The sequence below is a fragment of the Spermophilus citellus genome, assembly GCF_964194105.1.
Source record: "Spermophilus citellus genome assembly, chromosome: 8".
In the NCBI taxonomy this organism is placed as follows: domain Eukaryota; kingdom Metazoa; phylum Chordata; class Mammalia; order Rodentia; family Sciuridae; genus Spermophilus; species Spermophilus citellus.
This window is the reverse complement of record NC_138189.1, coordinates 42,876,481-42,881,917: the sequence shown is the minus strand read 5'-3', so window position 1 is coordinate 42,881,917 and position 5,437 is coordinate 42,876,481. Positions and strand designations below refer to the sequence as shown.

At 37.6% G+C, this 5,437-nt stretch overlaps 1 pseudogene across 1 annotated transcript; it reads left to right on the top strand.

Annotated features, from left to right (window-relative positions):
- Window positions 1-2,366: 2,366 nt before the first annotated feature.
- Window positions 2,367-3,302, top strand: LOC308654846 (heterogeneous nuclear ribonucleoprotein A1-like 2; annotated as a pseudogene). The gene has a single exon. The product of its transcript is annotated as a heterogeneous nuclear ribonucleoprotein A1-like 2 (transcript).
- Window positions 3,303-5,437: the final 2,135 nt, after the last annotated feature.

Below are 5,437 nucleotides of genomic sequence, written 5' to 3'. Positions count from 1 at the left end.
ACACTGCCAAATTTATTTTATGAAGCCATTACTATGATACCAAACTAAAGACACATCAAGGAAAGAAAACTTCAGGCTAACATCCCTGATGAACATAGATACAAATTCCTTAATAGAACATCTAAAAACCACATTTAAAAACACAGTAAGGGAGCTGGGGGTTGTGGCTCAGTGGTAGAGCACTTGTCTGGCACATGTGAGAAACTGGGTTCCATCCTCAGCACCATATAAAAATAAATAAACAAAATAAAGGTATTGTGTCCATCTACAACCAAAAAAACAACAACAAAACAACAACAACAACAAAAAAAAAACACCACCACATTAAGAAGATAGTACACCATGATCCAGTGGGGTGGGGTTTTATACACAAATCTATAAATGTAATTCAAGTCATAAATAAAGTTAAGGACAAAAATCATATAATTATCTCAATATTTGCAAAATAAGCATCCGACAAAGTCCAGCAACCATTCATGTTTAAATCTCTAGAGAAACTAGGGATAGAAGGAACTTACCTCAACATTGTAAAAGCTGTAGATGACAAATACAAGGCCAACATCATACTGGACAGAGAAAAATTGGGAATATTTCCTCTGAAATTAGGAACAAGACAAAGATGTCCATTCTTACCACTCCTATTCAACATAGTCCTTGTAACTCTAGCCAGAGCAATCAGTCAAATTATCACTATTTGCTAAGGACACGCTCTTATATCTAGAACTGCACCTCCCCACACACACACACACAAACTCCACCAGAAGACTTTATAGAGCTGATAAACAAATTTGGCAATGTAGCAGGATATAAGATCAACATACATAAATCAACTGCTTTCCTTTACTTCAATCGTGAATATGCTGAGAAAAAAAATCAGGAAAACTATCCCATTCACAATAACCTCAAAAAACAAAAACAATAGCAACAAATGACTTGGGAATAAATCTAACCAAGGAGGTGAAAGACCTCCACAATGAAAACCACAGGATACTGAAGAAAGAAATTGAAGAAGACCTCAGAAGATGGAAATAATTAATATTATCCAAGTGGTTGTACTACCAAAAGCATTATACAGATTTAATGCAATCCTCATCAAAATACCAATGCCATTCTTCACAGAACTAGTGGGAAAAAAGGCCTAAAATTCATCTGGAAGAATAAGAGGCCCAGATGAGACAAAGCAATCCCGAGCAAGAAGAGAAATGCTGCAGGCATCATAGTATTGGACCACAAATTATACTATAGAGCTATCGTAACAAAAACAGCATGGTATTGGCACCAAAACAGACACAAATCTAATGAAATAGAAGACACAGAAACAAATCCCCATAGATAGAGCCACCTGATACTTGACAAAGGTGCCAAAAACATACCCTAGCGAAAAGATACCTTTTTAACAAATGGTGCTGGGAGAACTGGAAATCCATATGCAGAAGAATAAAACTGGATTCCTATATCTCACCCTGTACAAAAGTCAACTCAAAGTGGATTAAAGATCAATGAATTAAATCAGAAACTTTGTAAATACTAGAAGAAAATGTAAGTTCAACACTCTAACATATTGCCACAGACACCAACTTCCTTAACTAAACTCCTAAAGCACAAGAATTAATAAATGGGGCAGCATCAAATTAAAAAGCTTCTGCACAGCAAAGGAAATAATATAAAGCATCTAGAGAGAACCTACAGAATGGGATATCTTAGCCACCTACTCCTCAGACAGGGGATTAATATACAAAAATATATGAAGAACTCAAAAACACCAAATAAAACAAATGACCAAATTAATAAATGGGCAAAAGAATTAAACAGACACTTCTCAGAAAGATGAAATATAAATGACCAACAAATATATGAAAAAAACATTCAACACCTCTAGCAGAGACATGCAAATCAAAACTACTCTGAGATTTCATCTCATTCCAGTTAGAATGGCAATTATTAAGAATACAAATAAAAATAATTGTTGATGAGGATATAAGGAAAAGGGTATTCTCATGTATTGTTGGTGCCACTGCAAATTAGTACAACTCCTCTGAAAGCAGTCTGGAGAATCCTCAAAAAAATTAGAATGGAAGCTATATGACCCAGCTATCCTACTCCTCAGCATATATCCAAAAGATATAAAATCAGCATATTGTAGAGATGCGGCCACATCAATGTTTATAGCAGTACAATTTCCAATAGCCAAGTTATGGAATCAACCCAGGGGCCCATCAACAGATGAGTGGATAAAGAAAATGTGATATTTATACACACAATGGAGTTTTACTTAGCCATAAAGAAGAATGAAATTATGACATTTGCTTTCTGCCCATGGATGCCGCCGAGAAAGCATCGTTAAAGTCTCTATCCCTGCTGCCATCATGTCTAAATCAGAGTCCCCTAAAGAGCCCAAACAGCTGCGGAAGCTATTCATCGGAGGGCTGAGCTTTGAAACAACTGATGAGAGTCTGAGAAGCCACTTTGAGCAATGGAGAACACTCACGGACTGTGTGGTAATGAGAGACCCACACACCAAGTGTTCCAGAGGCTTTGGGTTTGTCACTTACGCCACTGTGGAGGAAGTGGATGCAGCCATGAATGCAAGACCACACAAAGTGGATGGAAGAGTTGTGGAACCAAAGAGAGCTGTCTCACGAGAAGATTCTCAAAGACCAGGGGCCCACTTAACTGTGAAAAAGATCTTTGTTGGTGGCATTAAAGAAGACATTGAAGAACGTCACCTCTGCGATTATTTTGAACAGTATGGGAAAATTGAAGTTATTGAAATCATGACTGACCGAGGCAGTGGAAAGAAAAGGGGCTTTGCTTTTGTAACTTTTGATGACCACGACTCTGTGGATAAGATTGTCATTCAGAAACACCATACTGTGAATGGCCACAGCTGTGAAGGGAGGAAAGCCCTGTCAAAGCAAGAGATGGCTAGAGCCTCATCTAGCCAAAGAGGTGGAAGTGGTTCTGGAAACTTTGGTGGTGGTCGTGGAGGTGGGTTTGGTGGAAATGACAATTTCGGTCATGGAGGGAACTTCAGTGGTCGTGGTGGCTTTGGTGGCAGCGGGGATGGCTACAATAGATTTGGTAAATGATGGAAGCAATTTTGGAGGTGGTGGAAGCTACAATGATTTTGACAATTAAACAATCAGTCATCAAATGTTGGACCCATGGAGAGTGGAAATTTTGGAGACAGACGCTCTGGATCTTCTGGTGGTGGGGACCAATACTTTGCCAAACCACGAAACCAAGGTGACCATGGCGCTTCCAGCAGCAACAGTAGTTATGGCAGTGGCAGAAGGTTTTAATCCTGCCAGGAAACAAAGCCTAGCAGCAGAGGAGAGCCAGGAAGTGACAGGGAAGCTACAGGTTACAACAGATTTGTGAACTCAGCCAAGTGCAGTGGTGGCTGGGCCAAGCTGCTACAAAGAAGACATGGTTCAGACAATACTCCTGGGTATGGGCAAAAAGACTCGAGGACTGTATTTGTGACTAATTGTGTAACAGGTTACTTTAGTTTCTGTTCTGTAGAAAGCATACAAAGGGTTTTAATGTAGACTTTTTTTTTGCACCCATGCTTTGATTGCTAAATGTAATAGTCTGATCATGACGCTTAAAAGAAAGAAAGAAAGAAAGAAAGAAAGAAAGAAAGAAAGAAAGAAAGAAAGAAAGAAAGAAAGAAAGAAAGAAATTATGACATTTGCTAGTAAATGGATGGAACTGGAGAACATCATGTGAAGTGAAATAAGCCAGACTCAGGAAGTCAAGGGTCAAATGTTTTCTCTCAGATGTGGGAGCTAGACCAAGGAATGGGGAATGAGGAAAGAAACACCATGAAAATAGAAGAGTAATCAGTGGAGTAGAGGAAGGAGATTGAAGGAAAGAGATTAGGGATGGGAAAAGAGAAGAACAATAGAATGCAATTGACCAAATTAGGCTATGTACATATATGAATATGCCACAGTGAATTTCACCTCTATGTATATCTATAAAGCATTACTTTAAAACAACTATAAATAAACAGAAGGAACACCAGTAGAGGAAAGGGACCGGGGGAGGGAGTAGGAGAGTGAAAGCGGAAGCACTGGAGACAGAATTGGAGCAAATTGTATTTCAAGCTTTTATAATTATGTCAAATGAATTCTAATAATAATATATATATATATATATATATATATATATATATATAATGAATGTATAATGAATTCTAATATTATGTATAACTATAATGTACTAATAAAATTTATACACACGCACGCATATACACACATAATATTGAGATATATTAACTGAGAAATAATTACAAAATTTTCTTCTTTTTGACAGAACCTACATTTTTTTCAAAAAGAATATTAGATGAACCAACCTTTTTGTTTTATAATCACATAATGCTTACTTTGAAAAGTTTTTCCCTCCCCAAACCTTTGCTTAATAGACCTTAGGGCATTTAGCTTCTGGGTTCAGGCTTTTCAAACTGGCTTGTAATTTCCTGCTTAATTGAGGTGTTCACTGTCCTGTGTCAAAGTGAAAGCTGAGTATTAAACACATGGTTACCAACGTCTGCCCTGTTCTCGGCTTCTTCACTGAAGAAAAATGTATGAATATTTGTCTCTTAAGTTAAGAAATAAAAATCATGTATGGATTGAAAGTAAGAGTCATACATATTGATAACTAAGTAAATGGGGATTATTTTATATCATCTGCCCTCCGGAATGAGAATTTTTCTGTCTTACAAGTCCCAACCCTAGTCCAATAATCCCCACAAGTAATACTCATTCAGTTTTGCCATTAGAACAAATTTCTTAAAGCTTAACAAAATGGATCACTTGCTTTGGTTATGTTAAGTGATGTTTTAGTTGGCGATGCAGTTCATTTCCTGTGAATATTTGATTCTCAGATTCATATGGATTTTAGAGTACTCTCACATGGTTTAGTTCCCACTTTATTTGACTCCTAAAGAATCAAGTGTAGGTCCATCGCTACAGTGGAATTACTTTTTAAAAATCATGTTTCTTGGGCTGGGGATGTGGCTCAAGAGGTAGCGCGCTCGCCTGGCATGCGTGCGGCCGGGGTTCGATCCTCAGCACCACATATAAACAAAGATGTGGTGTCTGCTGAAAACTAAAAAATAAATATTAAAAATTCTCTCTGTCTCTCTCTCTCTCTCTTTAAAAAAAATCATGTTTCTTATTTGACGTGCCTTTGAAGTTAAATGATTTGAGTTCTCTTTCAATTACAGGGCTTGGAAGAAACAGTGGGAAAACCTTGTGATCTTCATTTGTGCTTGGTAATAGCATGTCATTTTTCCAAAATGATGTCTGGTCTTCTTAGAAATGCCCTATGCTATGTCCATTTAGTCAGCACACAGGAGCTCACGGACAGGACACAGCACTCCTAGCAGCATCCTATGTGTAGAAGTCCCAAGAGATTCACAGAAATCATA